This window comes from Phoenix dactylifera, chromosome 5 (genome assembly GCF_051530095.1).
Source record: "Phoenix dactylifera cultivar Ajwa chromosome 5, Ajwa_hap1_PhDact_Kaust_v1.1, whole genome shotgun sequence".
Taxonomy (NCBI): Eukaryota; Viridiplantae; Streptophyta; class Magnoliopsida; order Arecales; family Arecaceae; genus Phoenix; species Phoenix dactylifera.
The window spans coordinates 12,941,381-12,965,897 of record NC_143194.1 but is presented as its reverse complement, the minus strand read 5'-3'; the positions used below and the strand labels follow the sequence as shown (position 1 = coordinate 12,965,897).

Here is a 24,517-nt window from a genome sequence, read left to right as displayed (position 1 = left end):
TAGTGTCCACAATTTCAATGAGGTAGACCATTGCATTGTTGAGAACATAGTCCCACATTATAATCTATTAATATGACTAGGAAAAAAAAATTGATGGAATTCAATGTTCAAACACTACAAGAATAGTGGTCATTAGCGACGCTTTTTTTGGCCTTTAACGACGCTTTTAAGCGTCGCGAAAAACCATCCTGACGCTTTCGTAAGCGTCGGCAAAGCGTCGCCTATGCTACAGTGGAGAAAATATTTTCCGACGCTTGCAAAAGCGTCGGAAATTAGCGACGCTTTAAAGCGTCGTTAAATGTGATTTTAACGACGCTTTAAAGCGTCGTTAGAATATTATTTTTTTTTAAAAAAATTTCTTGATTTTAACGACGCTTTAAAGCGTCGTTAGAATATTATTTTTTTAAAAAAATTTCGTGATTTTAACGACGCTTTAAAGCGTCGTTAGAATATTATTTTTTTAAAAAAAATTTCGTGATTTTAACGACGCTTTAAAGCGTCGTTAGAATATTTTTTCGTTAAAAAAAAAAATTTATGGCATTAAATATTATGATTCTGCATTTATGGCATTAAAGATATTTAATGCCATAAATATTTAATGACTTATCAAGAGGCTCAAATATGTTCAAATATAGAAGTACCTTCGGGTGTTGAGGCCATTCTAATATCAATTAACCACCACAAACAAAGATTATACAGTCTGTTCTGGAATGCAACGGGGCCGAAAGAGAATGAAAGCTTCTGCTTTAAGGCGCGAATCTGGTGATGGCCAAAAACTCGGGGTTCCCTGGATTGAGGAAAGCTTCAGAATGTTGGTTCCTAGAAATCCACGTCATGTTTTCGTACCATGACACCTGCAAGTACTTGTTCTTTCGCTCACCAAGTGTTCATGCCTTTCATCAATGCAAGGTCCATACAGATGAGCCGGCCAAGAATACAGAATCATCCTGTCAAGGAAAAAACCTTGAATCAAAGAGCTCCATTGCGATAAGAAAAATGTGTGAACCAATATAGAAGAAAACCAACTAGTCTGTCAAAGATTTAAAGTATTAAACAGAACACATCCCTCTACATAGGAAATCTTGTTTTTGACTTGATCCAAGATTCCACACAACCATAGTACATAAATTAAGCAAGAGCAGAATACTTCGATTGTAATCCTACCCTACCATGACAAGTAAACATTCAGATAGAACTCTACATGTCCCAGATCAAAATTGTGTGGTTTCATCTTCATCTGCCTCCCTCAGTACTTCATTGAACATATACTGGCTCTGGTACTCCATTAAATACTGTGCCGATCTTTTCACATCAAGAAACAGCTGATACACCCTATATTTAAAGGTTAGAATAACACAAATGCAGCAGCTATGATTCTGGCACTTGAGGCTTAAACTCTCATGTAAGCTTTATATACCAAAATTCAAACATATCATATTGACCATAAAGTATCATAATAACCTTATAATAACCTTATAAGGTTATTATAGTGATGTATATTTCTAGGAAAATTCAGTTTGACCACCTAGTTCAAAACTAATTATAATAACCTTATAATTAACCAATCATTCATGAATCATTGTTTATAGTGTCTTTGTATTGGTTAATGCTCTTCCTTTAGTTTTTATAGCATAAGATGAAAGGGAAAATATTAATTAAATATTAAGCATAGCATATAAGTAGATAACAATCAACCAGTTCCACAAAAGCAAAGAATTCATTCGACAGGATTGGTCATAAGAAGCTTATAAGGTGAATCATAGGAAAAATGCTAGGAGGCAAAAAAAAATAATTACCTGCAAACTTGATACTGCAAGCTCTGAGGCTTTGTCCAGATTGTCTGGATATTTCTGAACAGCATAATGCAAAATAAATCACTGCTACTTTCTAAAATATGAATAGATGTCACAATATGGCGCTATTGAGCTGAAAATGGTAAGTAAAACCCTTACATTGCTCCATCCCAGCAAAAGTGCAGTCATCAAATCCCCAGTGCCCTGCAAGTTATATATCAGTAAATTTAATAGAAGCCAGATTAAATAGCATGATTGATAAACAAACAATAACAACAGGAGAAACCACTAGCAAAAACTAGGACACAACAACTACTTCTGCTAGCTGAAGTGCATGCAACACAAAAATATTGCAAGAAATGTGGTTACTTGGAACAATGATTCAGTGCAGTAAACAAAGATGTGGAGTGACAGAACAAACAGCATCCTAGATGGAACCATAAATAAAAGTCATGGGCATCCAATCATTCATAAAGCATGTGTTGAATGGACACTAAGTTCACACTAAAGTGATAGGGGTTAAAAAAATTGAGGATGATTACTTGTGCGAAGCACCCTCAATAGAAACTTTCCAGCTACCATGGTTGAAGAAACTCGAGAATTTTACTCTGGCCATTGTTATACATAAGATCTGTCATACTGATTTGTACCACCCTATACTGACCGTACCATGCCGGTAAGATACCTATACGGTACCAAGGTTTAATTTAGTATATATGAATAAGAACATAAAGTTTCTGTTCTTATTCATATATAATTACGCATGTAACAGGCAAGGATAGCACCATTAGGCAAAAGAAACAGTTATTAGAAAGGAATAGCATTAGCAGATTATAACTATCTGTTTAATCAGTGATGATAATTCATTAGCAAATAGGAGAACAGATGAAACATGTACCAGATTTCTTATAATAGAAACATGTACCATAGTTACTAATTCTTTTTCCCTGACAACAGAAATAAAATTGTTTAGTAAAAGCAAAAGTGAAAATTCAAAGCAATTATATTTTCTCTGCTATTCTCTAATTCATCTACTTTTAAGACTTACAATGAGTAATAGACATCGATCATGCCTAACCAGTCCAAATTCAAAACCCCATGACTGTTAAAATGTTTTAAAAACATAACAATGCTGTGATAGTATATATGGAACTCCAGTAAACTGGTACAGGCATAGATCCAGAATGAAAGAATTGTGCCCATCTTGTAAACCTTTGCAGGAAGAAGAGCAGACACCGTGGTTCTACAGGATACATAAAAGTCGAAACATTAGTATAAGGAAAAGAGTTTTGCAGCTGTCGATAGCAATGAAATTGTATCAACTTTCAAGACTGTGGCACATATTGGCATGCTATAACATGTCCCTGCATGAGCTGGCATGGATTGGTACGGGTTATGGACCGGCCAATAAATGTTGAGTTTGAACCAAAACTAATATGACTAAAAATAATAAAATTATAAATCATAATACGGATTTAGAATGACGGGGTTGGGGGTTGGGACAGGGTCGCCGCCGCCGCTCGGGGTGCCGAGGGGCTTCTGGGGGAGGAGAAGGTGGAGCCCTCCGCCATCACGGAGTTTTTCTTCTTGGATTGGACTGGTCATCATGGCGGAGTGAAATTGACGGAGAACTCGGAGGGCATCGCGGAGGGAGGGAGGGAGAGATTGGGGAAAATATGGGAACGAGGGAATAGAGGGAAGGGCGAATGCCGTTCGGTCCGAGAAATGAGTTTGCGGAGCGGAGCGGTGGCTGTGCTGGCGGCCGGGGAGGGGTCGGGGGCGGAGACGATGGGGCAAGAAGGATGGAGGAGCGGTGCGAGTCCATGGTTCCATGGTTCTACGAGCGGATATCTATATTAGGAAGAAGAAGAGAAGAGGAGAAGAAATTTCACCTGAGCCGCGCAAGGGGTTGGAGGAGAAGGGAGGCGAGAGCGATCCCGAGCGGCGGAGCGGTAGGATATGAGGGCGGAGGGCGATCCCGAGCGGCGAGCACGAAAAGATTGGGAAGGCTACTGCATAGAAGAAATCCCAGTAACAATGTGAGCAAACCCATGAACCTGATGATGGAGGGTAGTATTCAGAATTCGGCATCCCAGGCGGCGGAGGAGGATAGCTACCCTCAGGCTCTGCCGGTGTGGATGGCGGTGGCAAGCACGGATTTAAAGATCCAGAACATCTAGAATTTAAAGATCGAAGCAAGAGAAGAAGATCCCAAACCTGGCCTTGTCCCTGTCCTTGCCGGCTCCAAACTTCAAACGCCGCGTGAGTGCTCTGCGGCGGAGGAGGCGGGAGATATCCACAGAGAGGAGGCCAACGGAGAGGGGGAGGAGGGGAAGGAGATGCGGCGGAGGAACGCGATTTGGGGTCGCTCGAAGGAGGGGAATGGCTGAGATCGGCGGAGGGAGGGGGGAGTCGGTCGGCGTGAGCGAGCTAGGGATAGTAGGGATTTAAGGCTGCGGAGGGAGAGTGTCGATCGGATTTTGTTGTGGGAGAAATGAAGTCCGACGACGCTTATAAGCGTCGTCGCATTTATCCCTTATGCCGACGCTTATAAGCGTCGGTGATAACCTAACAAAGGCGTCGGCGGAAGATTTTGTACCGACGCTTTCCAAAAGCGTCGGCATTTACTGTTGCAAGAAAAAATTTTGCCGACGCTTTTATCTAGCGTCGGCAATATAGGGTCGGCAAACAGATTTTTTGTTGTAGTGAAAAGTTCAAAACATTTGTAGACCACGGCTAAGAAACATCAAAGTCCAAGAACGGGGTTCGAAATCGAGCAACGGCCAATGAGGCCCACAGAAGAAATATTCAAGATTCAAGGCTAGATGTACACAGAATACAAAATCTACGCTGACTAATATTATTCTGGCCTGGTCAGCGAGACGCGTAGGCCCCGGTCGGTAGCATTTGCTGACCAAATCGGTAGTTTGAAAAGTAACGTTTCAAATTCAAAACTTTGACAAGAAACCATGCAAGAATCCGCATACCAACTTCCTTATAAAAATACTCTTCTTTGCCTACATTTCAATGAAGCAAGAGAAGGGTTCACCTGAGAAACCCATCAGCCATAAGTGTAATCCTTTCTCGAGGCATTATGAGTGTTCGCCAAACAATCTGCTCGGCCCAGCTGCTGCTTGTCTTTCTGCTGATTTCGAGCATGCAACCCATGCACGCAGCGAGGCCTTTCCATGAAAGCTGGCGGGGGTCTCAGCAGGATGACAGGCTCCTCTTGATTTCCCTCCCTAAGGGCTCCACAACGCCTTCTGGGCCTTCCGGGTGCACCAGTGACCCCAATAACTCCAAGGGTACCTGTCCTTGAGGTGGCTCTGGCCGTATAGCGCGCGAGATCGGCAACGTTGCATGAACTGCATGGATACGACAAGTACGTGGGAGAACCCATTCAGGGATCTCTAGTAGCTAGTTACGTCTTTGCATTCTACCTTGTTTCACACTTCATTCCTTTTTTTCTCACCTTTTTGTAATTTCTTGATTTCTTTTTTCTTTTCTTTTATTATTATTATTATTTTTTGATGTAAATGGAGGCTGAGGCTGTTCAAGCACCATTAGCCACCTAATGAGAAACTGTAATTTGTAATTAAAGAAATTGTTTATATGCCAAATAGATGAGAAGGGCAATGACTTATACTAAATGTAATTTTAACGGAATTCTGATAATTATTTAGTTTTTGGCCAGCTTTTTCTTTCTTTCTTCTCTCTCTTATAAACCCACATACATGTCTTCTGTTTTTTAGGTTGAATAATACATTTTGTGCATTAGAGAAATGGCTCCGTGTTGCGCAGCTCCGGTTTTTATTTTTTGGTACATCATTTATGTTTTTTTTTTTTGGGGTATTCTAGGTTACTTTTGATTGTGTTAGAACGGCAACTAGTCATATATTGGACAAGTCAATAGCAAATGCAAAATGTTATTTATTTAAAGCTTTAAAATGCATGCAGTTGATGAATCTAACCAACATAATGGTGATTTTAAAGCTATGCAGCTACCTTGCAACAGATATTATCAGGGTAATGTAAATCTTGGGGATATACCTTTCATTCTTTCGACTGTATATGTAACAAGAGAAGCTTTTGGTGGCAAATATGTTTAGCAATTAATTAGAGAATACCAATATCACCACTTGATTCATTTCCATGGACCATGTGGTTGGTTTGTATTTAAGTAGGGTAGTATTAGAAACTTCCCACAAGGACAAAACTTTATAAGAGAGGCCTACTAAAAGTATTTTCTGATTCATCCCAAGGTAGCCCTTTTCTTGATAAGAAGAGAGGAGGTTTTGTGAGGTGTATCCAGGATGTTCCAGTGGTAGGTTTCCATCATTGGAGGTGATAGCTGATAAGGGTGGAGCTTGCAGAGGGGTATCCATTGTGGTGTGATATACACAACCTTGTATGGAGGTGAAACTCTCAGACCCTTATTCTTCTTCACATTGATAATAGATTTTGGTTTCCTCCCGAACATAGCCTCAAAATGGGTAAACCACATATAAATTGTTGGTGTATTTTTGGGTACTTTTGTACTCTCTTTCCCTACAGTATCTATTGCATGTCCATATCTTGGACATGGATTCTTGTCTCTTTCCCTACACTTTCTATTACATATCCATATCTGGGACATGGATTCTTGACAGGATCAGGGCATCTTGTTCCTCCAGTGATTCGCATTCTAGTGATGAAGTGGTATCTTTGCGGCTATATTAACTAATAGTTGTTTCTATTTTCTACTGAATTTGCTTCATGTGCTCCGTGATGTTGAGCTTATAATGTGGAAGATAGCAAGAAACCAACTTCTAGTCTAATTCAATGCTCCAATTGTGACACATGGGCCCACGCCCAGGCCCGGCAGTACCAGGACCAAAACAGGGGATTTTTCTCCCTGCTCCGGACGCTACACGCCCCGACCGAACCCCCAGCCCTCCACCGCCTCTCGCCGACGTTCCCCTCTTTCGCGCCGCTCTCGCCTCTTTCGCTGCGTAACCGGCCTCCCTCCCATCTCTTTTCGCTGCCTCCTCATCCCGCCGCCCTCCCACTCACAACCCCTCCACCCCGCCTCTCTTCCTCTCTTCTTCTTTTCTCTCCGTTTCACCCTTCTCTCTCTCTCCTCACCCCCTTGGGCTCCCTTTCCCTCCCTGTGGAGGTGTGACTGCATGGGAAAATAAGGAGAGAGCACCTTCCCCTCTCGGTCACCCTTCCTCTCAATGTTCTTCTCTATTTAATCTCTTTCTCTCTCCGGTATAGCCTTAGAAAAGCCTCCACTAGGCCGCTTCCTATCTCCCATCCTCCGAGGAAATAGGGCAAGGTTGGTAGACGGTTTAACTTCTTGTGACAATAGTTAGTTTAGAACCTAAGGTTTTTAAAATTTTAAAAATTTTAAAAATTATTGTAAAATTTTAATGTGAAACTAATTTGATGTATGTGTAATTTTAGATTGATCAGGTTCCGAAAGGTCCCTGTGAACTGGCTAGATTACTTGGATATTAGTATCTATCAGATAAGTAATATTTGTATTTTATAATATTTATCTAAGATTAATTATGCAAATTATTATCCTAATTCAAAAACAAATTGCATATGAAAATTTGTAACTATATGATATTTATCATTACATTTCTATCAATTAAATGCATGATTGAAAAACCATAATGGGATTAAGCAAGTGAAATTTTTTTGATTGCATGTTCAATTGCAAATACAAAGTAGTGTTGTAAAAAAAAAAGAATAATTGATATATATGTGTGTGTGTATAAATGTGGGAACCACACCATGGGGATAATCATGGTGATAACCTACCATGGATAATCATGGTGATACCCTATCATGGGGGTATATATGTAGCGGACCCCGTCACGGAGGTAATTATGGTGATACTTGAGTTGTAGGGGTATAAATACGATCGTAGTTAGGACTTTAGAGCTAAAATTGATTAGAACTCGATACCCGAATCTAAATATGTGAATAGAGCATAGTTGATTATGAAACCAAAAATTTTATTTTGCTCTAATAGAATATATTGTTTTAGTATGTGGATATTGCTTTTATAGATGCATCATATTCTATATATTTAATTAGATTCATTTTTTTATTATTGGTTAATCCAACTCTATAAAGTATTTTTGTTACTTACTGAGTTGTGAAGCTCATAATGTTCATTTTAATTTTTTCTTTAGATCTAGGGACCAAAAACTAGGCTAGTATCAGCTCTTGGGAAGAGTATATAGAGGAAAAATCATCTACACAGTTAGTGGATTTAGTTTGTATCAATTTCTGTTCATTAAAGCGTTGTTCATGGATTATGTATAAATAACTTAAATACTAGAAGTTTTGAGTTGTAAAATTTGGAGGAAGAGCCCTAATTTTGATTTGTGGTGGTGTGTATAAATATATATGATATTGTTTAATAGTTTTGTTGTTCTAATTATCACTACTGCTTGTGTATGAATTATACTATTATCAGATATTGTTGAATTCATTCATAGGTAAAATGCCCTGCATACTTATCGAACTAATCCCTGTAACTATGCGATAGTTGTCATGCCCTTGAATTATAATTCTAGGATCGATAGCGAAGCAATTGAAGTGGTACTAGAGTATAGGTTTAATATAAGAAATTATCTAGGTCCCAGAACATGACATATATTGAGTGTAGGTAGGGGTAGTTATCAAATACTAGGATATATATCTTATCTATTATGCTATAGGTGGTTAGGAATCTTAAATCTTAGTTTATTTTAAACTTTATAATGAACTTCTGTTGCTATTGTTTCAATGTAGGTTAGAAATGACATCTTGTCATGTTAAGAAGGCTGTCAATATTATTGATGACTCGTCTTGGCGAACCTTCAAATCAACAAGTTGATAGCACTTGTCAACAAGAGGGTGTCAAAATTTCTATTGGGAATATCCCGCAGCAGCAACAACTTCTGACGCTTCAAATTATGGAGACTGTAGTTGGGATGATACCGCAACAGCACTTGCAATTCCAACAAGAACAAATAGAGCAGTAAAGGTGGTTCCAAGAACTACAATTGCAATTTCAACAACAAATGCAGCAACAATTTTTACAACAACAACAGCAGCTATTGCAGCAAAAAGAACTACAACCATCAAGTATTAGTGCCTATTCTATGCAATGTGGCAGTATTTAAGAATTTAAGAAGGTAGCGCCCCCAACTTTTAGAGGAACTATTGAACCATTAGAGGCTAAGAGCTCGTTGGAGGAGATGGAGAAGACCTTTGAGGTTGCAAAATGTTCAGAAGAAGACAAGATAGCCTATTTCTCCTAAATGTTACAAGGAGAAGCCTCTGACTAGTGGAGAATGGTGCAGAACAAGTATACCCATGAGGAAAAACTCTTTACTCGGAAGAAATTCTGTAAGTCCTTTATGAAAAGTATTTTCCTTCCAGCATTAGAGCTCAGAAAGAACAAGAATTCATTGCCTTGAGGCAAAATGGTGTGACAGTGGCTCAGTATGAAGCTAAGTTTAATGAACTTGCCAAGCTTACCCCTAAGCTGGTGGAGGATGAAGAGACCCGAGCCTACAAATTTCATATGGGATTAAGAGAAGAGATTGGGAAGGGTGTCGCTTGTAAACCCAGCATTAAAAATAAAAAGAGAGCTAGATCAGGAACAGAGCGAAAGAGAAAGTTGGAGAAAGAGGTATCGATCAGCAATTTTACAAGGTGTGCGAAATTCAACTAGGCAATCGAAAAAACCAATTCAGCAAAGCATGGTTAGAGAACACTAGATGAATTCTAAATGTTGTGCTCAATGTGGGAAAAATCATATAGAGAGGGATTGCCCTTGGAACATGGGTGCTTGTTTTAGATGTGGACGAAGGGGTCATAGCATAGCAGTATGTCCAATGAAAATAAAGCAGAACCCAAGCATCGGCAAGCAGAACCCTTTCTAGTGGATAAAGCAAAGGCAAAGGCCTAGGACTTGGGGGTGAGCTTATGTTATTACATAGCAAAATGCCCTGGTCTCTAATACTGTTGTAGTAGGTACCACTATAGTACTCAATGCTTATATATATGTTTTGTTTGATTCTAGTGCTCCTCATTCCTTTATATCTACTATATTTGTTAAAAAATATGATATGTTATGTGAATCTTTGGAAACTGCATTATATGTTTAAAATCCTATTTGGAGATATGCTAGTCACTGATTATATTTACAAGTCTTGTGTTATTAGAGTAGGAGATAAAGAGCTGGTGGCAGATCTAATAGTACTAGAAATAAGGGATTTTGATATTATATTAGGAAGGAATCGGCTAGCTGATTACAATAACAAATTTGATTGTCATAAGAAGACTGTGAACTTCCATATTTCTGATCAGTCAGAGTTTAGTTTTGTGGGAAGTATAGGAGTTGTCACTCCATCGGTGATATCAGTCTTGAATTCTAGGGGAATGTTAAAGAAAGGCTGTGAAGGGTATCTGGCTACTGTAAGGGACATTCAATAAGATGAATTAGAATTAGAAGATATTTCTATTGTATGTGAATTCCTAGATGTCTTTTTAGAGGACTTGCCAAGATTGTTATCAAACGGAAAGATTGAATTCTCTATTGACTTGATATCTGGTATAATGGGCCAATCTTTAAAGCTCCGTATCGAATAGCTCCTATAGAGTTGAAAGAGCAACTCCAAGAATTACTAGTCAAGGGTTTATTAGATCCAACGTATCACTTTGGGGAGCTCTAGGAGCCAAACAAGGTAATTGTCAAGAATAAATTACCTTTACCTAGCATTGATGACCTATTCTATCAGGTACAGGGGAGCACAAGTTTTTTCCAATATGGATCTCAGATCAGGTTATTACCCACCAAGGTAGTGGATGTACCCAAAACTGTTTTTCGGACTCGGTATGCACATTATGAATTTTTGGTGATGCCATTTGAATTAACCAACGCACTAGCTACAATTATGGACTTGATGAATAAGATGTTTAAGCCCTTCTTGGATTAGTTTGTAGCAGTCTTTATTAATGACATTTTAGTCTATTCCAAGAGTAAGAAAGAATATGAAAAGCATCTAAGATGTATATTTCAAATCCTAAGAGAGAAGAAGTTATTTATCAAGTTAAGCAAATGTGAGTTTTGGTTAGACAGGATAGCTTTTTTTGGGCACGTGATATCTAAAGAAGAGATATCTATAGAGCCCAAGAAGGTAGAAGCGATAGTAAGTTGGATCAGGCCAATCAATCATCTGAAATTCGTAGCTTTCTGGGTTGGATAGGTAATATAGAAGATTTGTAGAAGATTTTTTAAGATTGGTGCACCTTCAACAGATTTGAATTAGAAAGGAGTCAACTTTGAATGGTTTGAGGTATGCAAGAAAAGCTTTAAAGAGATGAAATTTTTTTTTGAGTTCATGAGGATAGATCTCTAAGATTCAAGAATAGATTATTTGTTCCTAATTTTAAAGATTTAAAGAGAAAAATCCTAGAAGAGGCTCACAATACTGGCTACATAGTCCATCATAGTAGTACCAATATGTACAAAAATGCGAAGGAAAAATTCTGGTGGAATAATTGAAAAGAGAAATTGTACAATTTGTTGCACAATGTTTGATGTGTTAGTAAGTAAAAGCTAAGCACTATAGCCTAGGAGGATCCTTGCAAACTTAACCCATTTTTGAGTGGAAATGAGAGCATATAACCATGGATTTTGTGATTTAGGTTTACCTAAGATCCCTAGAGGCAATGATGCAATATGGGTGACTATTGATAGATTAACTAAATCAGCTCATTTCTTGGCATATAGAGTTGATCACTCTCTTGAAAGATTGGCTAAACTGTACATTAAAGAAATTGTTAGGTTACATGATGTTCATGTGATTATTGTATCAGATAGGGATGCTAGGTTTATATCTCAATTTTGGAAAGGATTGCATAGGGACATGGGAACTAAACTTAAGTTTAGTGCTGCTTTCCACCTTTAGACAAATGGACAATCGGAGAGGATTATCATGATATTAGAGAACATTTTGAGCGTTTGCGTAATTGATATGAAAGGTTCTTGGGAAGAACATTTACCTTTAATAGAATTCGCAGAACATTTATCTTTAATAGAATTCGCCTACAATACAATTATCAAGCTAGCGTACTATCGTACTATATGGGGCACTATATGGAAGAACATTGTAGATCATCTATATGTTGGGATGATGTTGGTCAGAAAAAATTATTAAGATCTGAACTTATACGACAAATAGTGGAGAAGATTCAATTAATCAGAGAGCATCACCAAATAGCTCAAAGTAGATAGAAAAGTTGCACATATGTTGGAAGGTAGACACTAGAGTTCTAGATAGTTGACCATGTATTTTTGAAGGTATCTACTACTTAAAGTGTTGTAAGATTTGGAATTTGGAGTAGGTTAAGCCCTAGATATATTGATCCATTTGAAATACTAGAAAATGATGGTGAAGTGGCTTACAAATTTGCTTGCCCTTGAACTTACAAGTGTACATAATGTTTTCTAGTAAATATAGATTGAGATCATAGAAATATGAGCTTGTGATATAGCAACACCTAATTTTTGATGGGTTAATACTAGAACTATAAATAAAGTACCAAGATCTCCTATGAATAAAAAAAGTTATTCATAAATAGCATAGAATACCCACTAAAAATCTATAATAAACTATGATCGGACATCATATTAGCAAATAAATGTATACTTGATCTTAATGCATGAAAACAATGAGGGATCAGCTCAAGAAGTACTAAAAATAGTGTTAACGGCAATGGAACTCCTGTTGGTAACAAGAAGCTAAAAAAATGAAGCCCATATCTTTGAATGTATCTATGTTGAGAAAATATGTACTTGATCCTAGTAATGTTGTGAAATATGAACTCTTGCAGCTCGAAGAGGATCTGATATGCGAAGAGTATCCTATGGTAATTGTAGATCAAAAGGATCAGATAACAGTAATGTGTTATTTTGTATGTTAAAGTACAATAGAATAATCATTCTGTATGGGAGGCTACTTGGAAGCTGAAGGAAGACATGAGATAAAAGTATTCCCAATTATTTGAGAACTCAAGTGTGAAACTTTCAAGGATGAAATTTAATTGAGAGAAGGATGTCATACTTGCGCCCATGGTTTTGGTCCAGCAGTATCAGGGCTCACCTATTAAGATGGTGCCCTTCGTTACCTGAGGACTGAAATAGGAGATATTTCCCCTATTTTGCATTCTACATGCCTTGACTGAACTCCTAGCCCTCCACCGCCTCTCGCCGACATTCCCCTCTTTCGCATCGCTCTCACCTCTCCCACTCACCTCCTTTCTTTTATTGAGCCACAACTCTCTCTTGTTCTCATTATGTGACTGACCTCTCTCACCCATCTCTTTCGCTGCATCTTCATCCCACTCACAACCCCTAGCTCCATCCTAACTTTGATTCTTCCTTTCTCTCAATTTGGCCTCTCTCTCACACCACGAGCATTCCATCTCTTCCGTGTGTAGGTGTATGTGTGGGGTAAAAAGGAGCGAGCATCATGCCCTCTCTTCCACCCCTCTCACTCACCCTCTCTTTCTCATTTCTCTCTCTATTAATCTCTTTCCTCTCTGATATAGCCCTAGAAAAGCCTCCATTATGCCACTTCTTATCTCGTGCCTTGTGAAAGGAAATAAGGCAAGATTATTGGCTCATTTTTCTTTTTTATAACGATATTTATTTTAGAAACTAGGATTAGAAACTATTTTTAAATATTATCATGGCACTAATCTAATATATGTGTAATTGTGGGGTGATTAGGTCCCCAAGGATCCATGTGAATGGGTTAGATTATCTAGATATTGGCATTTGCGAGGTAAGTAAAATTTACACTTTATAGTATTTATTTAAGATTACTGTGCAAATTATTATCCTAATTCCAAAACAAATTGCATATTAAAATTTGTAATTATACAAAATTTCATTTTGATTAATTAAATGCATGATTGAAAAATCATAATGGGATCGAGCATGTAAAATTTTATTTGTTGCTTGTTCAATTATAAATTTCAAAGTGGTGTTGTAAAAAAAAAAAAAGAATTAATTTATGTGTATATATATGTGTATCACTTGACTCTTAGCTTGACAATGAGAAGAGTCTGAACTTGATTACATTATGACCCGACCATAGGGATAATCATGGTGATACCCTGCTATAGGGGTATAAATGTGGTGATTCTACTATGGGAGTAATCATAGCGATACCTTGCCACAAGGGTGTAAATGAAGCGACCGTGTCATGGGGTTAATTATTATGATAACCTGACCTAGGGGTATAAATGTGGTGACCTTGCCCTGGGGGTAATCATGGTGATACCTGAGTCACAAGGGTACTAATGCTGCTGTAGTCGAGGTTGTAGAGCTAAAATGGATTAGAACTTGATACACCGGATCCAAGTATGTGAATATGAGTATAGTTGATTATAAGACTAGATATTTTATTTTGCTTTGATAGAATGGATTGAATCATTATGTTGATATTATTGGAAAGATAAAATGTATTGTTTCAGTATGTCGATATTATTAGTTGTAAAGATGTATTATATTTTGTATGATTTTAATTGGATTGAATTATTCATTATGGCTTGATCCAATTTTATAAAGAGGATTTGTTACTATCGAGTTATGAAGCTCATAATCTCCATCTTTTTTTCAAATCCAAACACCAAAGACTAGGTCGGTACCGATTTTTGGGAAGAGTATATAGAGGCAAGGCCATCCTCATAGTTAGTGGATCTAATTTTAATAAGTTTGTGTGTATTAAAGTATTGTTTATGGATTATGTATAAATAAATTTAAATCTTAGAAGTTTGATTTGTAAAATTTGCAGGAGGATTTTGTTTATGATTTGTGATGATTTGTATGAATATATATAATATTTTATTTAATAGTTTTGTTGGTCTGATTATCACTATCGCCTGTGTATGAATTATATTGTTATTAGATAGTGTTGAATTCACTAATAATATGAATGCCTTACATGCTTATAGATCCGGCCTTTGTGACTATGTGGCGGTTCTCATGCCCTTGAATTATGATTCTAGGGTCAAAGGTGTGACAGCAATATATCTAGGGTTCTTTCATGCAAATGATGGTACAATGCGCACCCCTTCCACAATTCTACTAGCACAGGCATCAAGATGTATTTGGATTTTTCTAGCTGAATCACTTAAATTTATGACTCTGCTCTATTGTTTGGAAACCTATAGAGGAAGAAATGATTCCTAGTTTACTGCATAAAAATAAAAATTCATATGTTTAATTTTCTATCAAAGTAAAAGAGAGTTTAAGCCCTCCAAAATTTATCAAAGATTGTAGAAATTTAGCTGTAAGAGATTGACTCCAAGAAAGTAGATGGAATAAAGAAAGAATAAAGTAATTAAGTGGAGAAATAAGTAGTTGAAAAGGTCAATGTTAACAATTTGAGTGTTCATTTTGGATCGTGCTTTGATTATTGTCATGTCGTTATTTTGGAAATAGAGATTTCTCATTTTGATCCCAAAGGATCACCAAATTTGATGTTGACTATTTTAGCTACTATAGGTAGGGCTAGATAAGGTTTATGAACAAGATTTACCATGCAGAAAGTTGAATCGTGCATCCAACTTCTTGAGGCTATAACTTGGTCATGGCACTCTAGAATTAGATCATTTTTTTTCAAATCAGGTAGCCTTTTGAGATCTACAATATAATATCAACCTCCTAGGAGGTTAAAATATTTCAAAATTCTATCATTTAGATCTTGAAATGGGTCGATCAAATCAAAAAAAAAAATCAAGAAGGATTTTGACCAAATATATCTTCCCATCCAAAAAAAGTTAGGTTGAGTGACAACAGATAAAGTTGATATTATAGTCGAGATCTACCTCTTATAGGATTCTAGTTTTTTCATATTTATTTATACTGGTCATATTTATATTTAGAAATCTAGTCCTATTTAAACTAGGCAAATAATTTTTGATTCGTATTGCACAAGGGTGAACTTCATTGCTATAAATTAAGTACCTCAATTTTTTATCATTAATGAAAGAAAAGAAAATCTAAACCCTACTTTTGCTAAATTTTTCCAATTTTCCTAACTTATTTTGAGAGATTGAGTTGAGTGGATTAAGGGAATATTTTTTTTTCCCCGATCGGATCAAATTGATTTGAGACATTTTTCTTCTATCTTCTTTATCATATTCTTTTCTTTCTTTAGGTATTTGAACATCATTAACAGTTTTTATTGGAATGAAAGGACCATCAAATATCTTATCCCATCATTCAAAATCAAGAGATTGTATATATCTAGTTATGTTATTTTTCCAACAACCAAAGTTAGAACCATTGAAGAAAGGAGGCTTATTAATAGATAAACTACCACTAGCCATTGTAATAGGATCCTTACTCTAAGCAATTAAGCACACAATAGTGACCACGCTTTGATACCAATTGAAATCAACACCAAAGAGAGGGATAAATTAGGTGTCTATAAAAATAATGGAAAATTAAAATAAATATTAAACAATCACAATAATAGTAAATCTCAGCAATTAAGCCAATCAAATAAGATATATAAACACAAGTAAAGAGAGATAGGGATACAGAGATGAAGCCAATATTATGAGGTGGTTCGGCTAAATCCTTATCTACGTCCACCTTCTCCCAAGGACAGCCCCATCTTGAGGTTCCACTAGTTGTAAAACTTCTTTCAACATCCAAGTTGGAAACCACCAACTTGCAACAGCACCACAACTTGAAAACCACCAAGTTACACACCTCAATATAGTACTATACTAGATTGAATACGAAGCCCATAAGCTTGATACCTCACAAGCTTGTTCTCACAATTACAAACTTTGATTCTCACAAATCTAATACACAAATAAGCTTATTACACAATTCTCTCATAATAGTAAAATAAAAATATAATAGAAGCAATATGAGAGTACTATGAGACCGAATGGTGTGCTTTGAGACTTCATCAAAGGTTTTTATTTATAGGCTTGAAAGGGCAAGAGACGTTGGAGGGTATTTAAAGCTTGATTTTCATCAATCTTCAACCATAAGGCATGATTGGCTTGATTTCTTCAATCAACACCTGCTCAAATTGATCTTGTTTTCATAAGTTGACATGATTTAAATTTTGCACATGTTTGAGTGTGGTTGACATGCTTCAGCATGTGGCTTGGACGTCTCCTTCTTATGGCAAGATGACTTCTCAATATGACTAGGAGGGCACGTGGCATCATCTAGACTATTCAAGCTTGATTTGGTTGATTTGCTTGTGTTATTCATGCTCTTGATGGAATGGAAGAAATTTATTTCTCTTCAATCAGCAAATACACTTTTCCAAAGTTCTCTTGCACTCCAGTTAGAGAGATTTGTCAAATAAAATCAACATCACTTAGATTTTGCATACATGGCATCATCTAGATCATTCAAGCTTGATTTGGTTGATTTGTATTATTCATGCTCTTGATGGAATGGACGAAATTTTTTTCTCTTCAATCCACAAATATATTTTTTCAAAGTTTTCTTACACTCTATTTAAAGAGATTTGACAAATAAAATCAAAATCAGTTAGATTTTGCACACATGACAAAATCAGGTGTAACTAGTGGACCATTCGGAATATTAATTCCAAATTACCTTTAGGTAAGGCTGTAAATGGGAGAACACATACACCCTTGACAAATAAATATTAGTTAACATGATTTATAATAATATGATGACATAAAAATAAGATATGACAACATAATTTTAAAGTTTACAAAAATCAAATTTAAAACTAGCAGTGTGCAAAGATCTTATTATTTTATATTTGATTTTTATTCAAACCCTGTCAATATTGGTACAATTGGAAAGCGTATTTCTTGAGATTTTCAGCGATATAAAGTTTGTAATTTTGTGAAATCATTTAGTCAGTCAAATATCCAAAATACAGAGAGCATGTCTTTAAGAAACTTACTAAAAATAGAATTGCACATGTGTTTCTTATGTGCTCAAATGTTTGCATGTTGCCATATTTCGTGTTGGACGAAAATTATTAGTGACAATCCTAATTTAATCATAACCATTTATCTTTTGATTAATCTTTTGACTCTAAGAGTATACATTCATTCAATCAATGTAAGTCATAGTATATTGGAGCATACTTTACCTTAATGGGTTGGCCGAATCTCATTAGTTTGTAGGTTGACTAATACTATAAGTTAGTCCAAATTATAAAATTATTAAGCCCAAGCAACTTAAACAATTTTTCATAAGACCAAGCTAAATACATTACCCACATAATATGCAATATTTAAACCAAATAATTTTGTGATCATTAAAACATTATAACACACATGCATAGTCTTATTTTTTTCAACAATCAAAAATTTTAGTTTTTTTAGAATATTTCTATTAGTCAGAATACCTAGTCCTATTCGAACTAGAAGATGAGTCTAGCCTAAATTGCAAAAGCGAGGACCTTACCAGTATTATAAATAGAGGTTTTGTACCTCAATTTAAGAAGTATGTGGTGATAATCAATGAAAGAAAAAAGGACTTAAGTCTTACTTTTGAGATTCTTTCTATCTTCTTCTAATTTTTTTGAGAGATTCGAGTTCAGCGGGTTAAAAAAAATTATTTTTCTCTCTGATTGGATCAAGTTAGTATTAGAGCTCCAGTCCTCTATATCTATGGGGGCCTCTTTCATGGTCCAGATGCATGAGCAATACAAGCAATCAATAGAAGGGCTATTTGTGCTTCAAGTATATTGAAGGACAAAGGCGAGTGGGGCTGCTTGTTCTTCCTCGATGGGTGATGATGAGACAATGGGACATCTCATATAGCTAGAGGAGAAGATTACCCAACTCTTCAAAATCATCTCCAGATTGGTAATACCTTCAGTACAAACACCAACAACTCCTACTACAAAGCTATCTCTTACGGCTCGAGATGAAGATCAACCTTCCAATGAGGAGGATAAGTAATCTATGGGTATGAAAAATCTCTCTATTCAATAGTTTAAAGTTGAGACTTGAATCGAGATTCCTGTATATGATGTGGTTATTGATGCAGAAAAACTAGATAAGTGGCTAGACCAGTTAGAAACATACTTTATTATCTCCGGATATTTTAGTGTCCAGAAGGTAGCTTTTGCCCATCTCAAGTTTTCTAGCCATGCTCTTACCCGGTGGAATTTGTATAAGAGGAAGAACAATGTTTCAAATCTGACATAAAATAAATTCAAGAGCCTAATCAAGAATCAATTCTATCCAATCGGCCATGAGAAGGCTTGATGGATCAAGTGGCGGTACCTACCATAGAAGTATGATCAGTTCGTTCAAGACACATCACCGAGTTCCACAAGCAAGCAATTTTTCTTAGAATCTCCATTGATGATCATAAAATTTTTATGAAGTATGTCAGAGGTTTCCACGAGAGCACCCAAAAAAAGTTAAAACTCTTTAAAGTTGAAGACATCATTGAAGCCAGCATGATGGCGATGGTGATTGAGAAGAAGAATCAACCTAAGGAGGGCAAAAAGGATGACAAGCTTGGAAATCCAGATCAGGAGCAAGAGTAGGGCAAGAAGCAAGCCAACATGATTCAGAGAAATTACTCGATTATTGTAACCTCCGTGGATACACTAAGAACAAGTGTTTAAAACTTCACCTCGAGCTGCAGCCAAAGAGAACACACAGAAGGATGAGTTTTTCAAAAAAGAAGGAAATGGCAGTTCTCAATGCTTTACAAGTTGAAGACTTGCCTAAGCTTAAGCAAGCAGATTCCAAATTGAGCCTAATGGCAAGAAAACTCGAGATAGTAACTAAAGCAGTTATAGAGATGCGAGAAAAACTCTTCTGCTTGAAGTTTCAAGTGAAGGAAAGCATCATCGAGGCTATTATACATCTTGAAAGCCAAAAAAAATTCATCTCTAAAAATCTAATTCAGAAGCTGGGGTTGCAGACTAATCCTCATCTACATTCCTACCCCCTTGGCTGGATTCAGAAAGATGTTGGATTGAATATCATTAAGCAGTGTACCTTCAAATTTTTCATAACTAAGAGGTATATTGACGAGGTAATTTGTGAAGTAGTTCCTATGGATGTTTACCAAGTTATCCTAGCGAGCCCATACCTTTGGGGGGCATTTGGTATGGGGTGATAACCCCAGGATCAAGGGTGATCCGGATGAAGGTGATAAAATCACCGTATTTGGTTACATCTTAGTAATCCCATGTGGCAATGATACCGAATCACCTTACTTTTTAAATCACCGTTCAATCCAGTGATCGGAGACCCATCCTTGAGAACGAGTTTCCAACATCACCGAAGCGCGGTGATCTGATGTTGACAAAACTATCCTTCAAAGCTGTGGGCACAAGAAAAAACAAGATTTTTTTCGCCGCAGCCATCCCGCGGGCACTGTTGGCCGGTCGCGGGCATCGTCGGCCTCAGTTGGGCTCCTCCCGAGCGATCCGATTGGGAGATCTTCCCCTTGCTTCATGGGAAAAGAGGGGAGATCTGATGAATCGGGAAAGGAAAAGAAGAAAAAAAAAGAAGAAAAAGGAGGAGGAAAGAAGAAGAAAGAAGAGGAAGAAGAAAAGAAAAACAAAAAAAAGAAGAAAAAGAAGAGAAGGAGGAGGGAACGCCCACTTACCGGTAGATCCATGGCCGTAGCGCCACCTATCCTCGGTCGGAGGCCCTTCCTGTGCTCCCCATAGTGGGGTGGGCTCCCGCTAGCCCCCCCTCCCGAGCTCGCCTTCCTCCCTTCGCTGGAGGAGAAAGGAGAAGAAAGGGAGAAGGAGAAGAAGTCGGAAGGAGCTCTGGAAAGAAGAAGGGGAAGAGAAGAAGAAATGGAGGAGAAGAGGAGAAGAAAAAGAAAGAAGAAAGAAGAGGAGAAGCTTCGGGAAGAAACAAGAAGAAGAGAAGAAAAGAAAAGGAAAGAAAAAGAAAAGGAAGGAAAAGAAAAGAAAAAGAAAAGAAAAGAAAAGGAAGGAAAAGAAAAGAAAAAAAAAGAAAGAAAAAGAAAAGAAATAAAATAATAAGAAAATAAATAAATAAAAATGGAAAATGATGAGCAAGTGGGAAGAAACTTGGCTTTAAAACGACTACAAATTTTTGGCAATTGGGCCAAGTCATGGTAGTCTTAATAGAATAATAAGAATATGTTGGATGTTGTAACAATTTAACTATAATTTAATTTGTTCAAACTTGACGTCATATGTATTATTGATAGAAGAGACTATGGTCTGATTTTCTTGTGATAAGGATTGCTAAAAATAGAATATATGACAAAATTATGGAGCTATTATAGGAATTAGCATATTGACTTACATTTTTGATTCATGAGAATTAAAAACATATAAATAATCCATCTAAGATATATTAGCTAGGGATATTTATGGTATTATGTGGTTGGTGATCTTGGATCTCCGTACCATACCAAACAAGTTACTCATGGATATTCAAAAAAATTTAACCACTAGATCATGGCCTACCAAACACATTGATCTTAGATCACTGGGGATCAAATCACCCCCGGGGATCTTAGATCACCATGGTGATCCTGTTGGGTTTACCAAACGCCCCCTTGGGATCGAGATGTAGTCTTCTTTTAGTGTCTGAAGAAGTATCATCTTATAAAAGACCGAGAGGAGTTCATGATTAATGCCTCCAAACATAAGGTAACATTGATCTTGTAGTTGCTACCCAACCGAAATGACTTGTTAATGCCTGTAACAAATTTATGGTGAGGGTACAAGAATCCGATACTACTTATTAGGAGCCAAGCTCTCGTTCTTTTATTCCAATGATCGATCTACCAAGATCAAGATCGAGGGAAAGTCATTGTAATCATCATCGACGAGAAAGGACAGCAAGAAGCATCCCTACTATGAAGTCTAGATGTAGGAATAAAGCAAATGGCTCACTGAGACTCGAGAAAAAAAGAAGAACCAAGCCATAAACCATATCTAAGCAAAGTGAAGTGGTTCGACTGCGAGATGAAGAAGCGAGCATTTCTCCCCCTTGAGTCATGATTTAGCAAGAACTAAATCCCCTAAATTGGAGGAGAAATGATCTAGAAGGATCCTCAGATCGATGCGCACTACTTTGGCTACTATGAGCAAGGCTGAACAGGGACTAGGAGCAAGATCCACCACATTAAAAAGCCGAGTCACATGCCAAATGTTTGGAGGCCATAAATTGGTCATATGATACTCGATTAAGATAATCTTTTTTTGAAATTAGATAGTTTTTTGAGATCTACAATTTGAACTAACCTTCTAGGAGGATGAATCAGGCCAAAAATTTATTATTTAGGCCCTAAAACAGACTACTCAAACCAAAAGTTTTCTTTTTGGATAAAACTTTGATCAAGCATAGCTCTCTATCTAAAAAGAATCAGACGAAGCGACATTAGGCAAAGTTGATGTAGAAGTCGAGATCTTCTTCATTAAAAAATTTATTTTTTAAGAATATTTCTAAGTTTTAGCTTTTTTAGAATATTTTTATTAATCATATTTATTGTAGGATGGATTCCTAGTCTTATTCGAACTAGAAAAGAAGTTCAACCCAAATTGTAAAAGGGGGGATCTTGCTAGTATTATAAATAAGGATTATATACCTCGGTTTAAGATGTGTGTAGGGATAATCAATGAAAGAAAAGGAGGCTTAAGCCTTACTTTCGAGATTCTTTCCATGCTTTTCTAATTTTTTAAGAGATCGGAGTTGAGTGAGTTGAATGAAATCTTTCTTTTTTCTGATCAGATCACTAAGAAGTTAAAAGACCCTACTGATTATGGAAAGAGTTTTAGAGGAAGGCTGTTGGTGCGGAGGGGATCTTGAATGGAGGCGGGAGAGGCAATAAGGAGCGGAAGGAGAAGTAGGGAAAGGAAGCCTACAAGGATAAGGGCTTGGGAGAGAATATTTTTATTGAGGGAGAGCATCGTTTTATCTTTTATAACGACATGCTATTAGTATGTTGGGACTTGAGGATCACTTTAGAATATTTTGTAAACTTGAAATGCCATTTTAAAAACAATTTAAAGATAAAAGAGATGTGTGAAGTTGGAGTGACATGATTCAACCAAGGGCAGCCCAAGCTTTTGGCGACCTAGGCGGTCGCCTAAGGCCCCGGCCCGAAGGAAGGCCCCCACCACACCGCGACTCCTAGCCTTCCAGCTCCCACTCTGAGCTACAGTGTACATAGAGCCTCTACAAGATGCTTGAGACAGGCCCGTAGGAGCCAACGACTACCTCGACAAGACACCTGAGCCACTGAGGGTGTCGCCGCGATGCCATCCTGTGACTCTTGTCCCAATCCCATCGGCCATCGCCCATCATCCCTTTCTTTAAAATCCTCATCCTCCTCTTCCACTCCTCCTCAATCCTCTTCTGCAGCTGAGCTCCTCTTCTACTGTTCTACATGCTGCAAGTCTGCAACTTCGGCTTAACCGGCCCAAGCCTTTAAAGTTTAAAATCCTCTTCGCCGGCGAGGTCGTCTCCTGATCTCCTCTGCCTCCCCGCCTCCCCGGCATCCCGCAAGGCCGCGACCTCCTCGCCTTCCTCCTGGCTGCCTACAAGTCTGCAACTTCGGCTTCACCGGCCCAAGCCTTTAAAGTGTAAAATCCTCTTCGCCTCGCTAGCGAGCCGGCGAGGTCATCTCCTCTGCCTCCCCGGCGTCCCCGCCTCCCCAACATCCCACAACCTCCTTGCCTCCCTCCCAACTCCTGTCTAGCCGTCCCCTAACTCACGTCTGTGAGACTGCAACCCCATTTTCTTCACGTCAGGTCGTCAACCCGCTGCACTTAAGTTGTAAGTCTCTCTCTAACTCTCTCTCGATGGACATTGGACAAGAAAGATGTTTGATGAAATGCCTATGAAAATCGGTTCTGCTGTAGGGCCACTTGCAGTTGATTGTATCAGCCTAAACCAGTAAACCATATGTTATTTCTTTCTTGGGATTACTTCATTGCCATTAGCCAATGTTGACATAGAGGCTATTCATTAACATCACAAGACTCAATATACTGTGCAGGCTCTCAGTATCTCTTCTTTACTTTGACAACATCATCGTCATATACATATCCAACCTACCTAAAGAAAAAAAATCGTAACCGTTTTTATGAACAACTTAGGTAGGATATGCACCTCAAAATTATTGAAAGTTTGTTCAAGCTACGAACCAGAAATTCAAAACTACTTATGAATGTAGTTGTAAGGTATCAGTATTGATATGTTAGATGAAAGGAATGAAACACCTTTTATTTTCCTTCAAACATTCAAATCTTAAAGTAAATTGCAAGACAACCATGATGTAATATAGTTGATAGTTCTACATGGAAGTTGAAGCCACACCAATTTCCACATGAATTTCTGATTGAATGGGCTCCAGGTGCTATTATACTAGGATAGTTTGATCCCCTTTTTGTTCCAATAAAACTTCCTTCACTATTTTTGTTTCTAAAGAAACATACTTTTTTAATTTATAATCTCCTGCATCTAATTTCTCTAATTTTGTCACAATTCCTATAATTTTGTTACAATTTTTCTCTTCTAATTTTGATTGTTGGTTTCATCTTACCGTTTTTGAATAGTTTGTATCGTGGGCGTTCTCGAATCTCGACAATTGTGTCTTCGGTCTCTTCTTCAACTCCACCCGTCAGTCTCCGGCACTGTTTGTCGGGGCTTGAGTTTGTTTCTCTCGACATTATCAAATTTTATTATTT

At 37.4% G+C, this 24,517-nt stretch overlaps 2 long non-coding RNA genes across 3 annotated transcripts; both read right to left on the bottom strand.

The window, feature by feature from the left end:
• Window positions 1–940: 940 nt before the first annotated feature.
• LOC120105499 (uncharacterized) lies at window positions 941–20,808 on the bottom strand. Of its 2 annotated transcripts, XR_016413156.1 has the most exons (5): window positions 20,446–20,808; window positions 4,843–5,158; window positions 1,953–1,997; window positions 1,797–1,850; window positions 941–1,332 (listed from the first exon to the last, which is right to left on the bottom strand). It is a non-coding gene; the product is annotated as an uncharacterized LOC120105499 (long non-coding RNA). The 2 variants fall into 2 exon arrangements; XR_016413155.1 differs by lacking the exons at window positions 4,843–5,158; window positions 20,446–20,808 and having other exon boundaries at window positions 1,797–2,948.
• Window positions 3,081–3,971, bottom strand: LOC149753467 (uncharacterized). Its single transcript, XR_016413157.1, has 3 exons — window positions 3,911–3,971; window positions 3,686–3,805; window positions 3,081–3,166 (listed from the first exon to the last, which is right to left on the bottom strand). It is a non-coding gene; the product is annotated as an uncharacterized LOC149753467 (long non-coding RNA).
• Window positions 20,809–24,517: the final 3,709 nt, after the last annotated feature.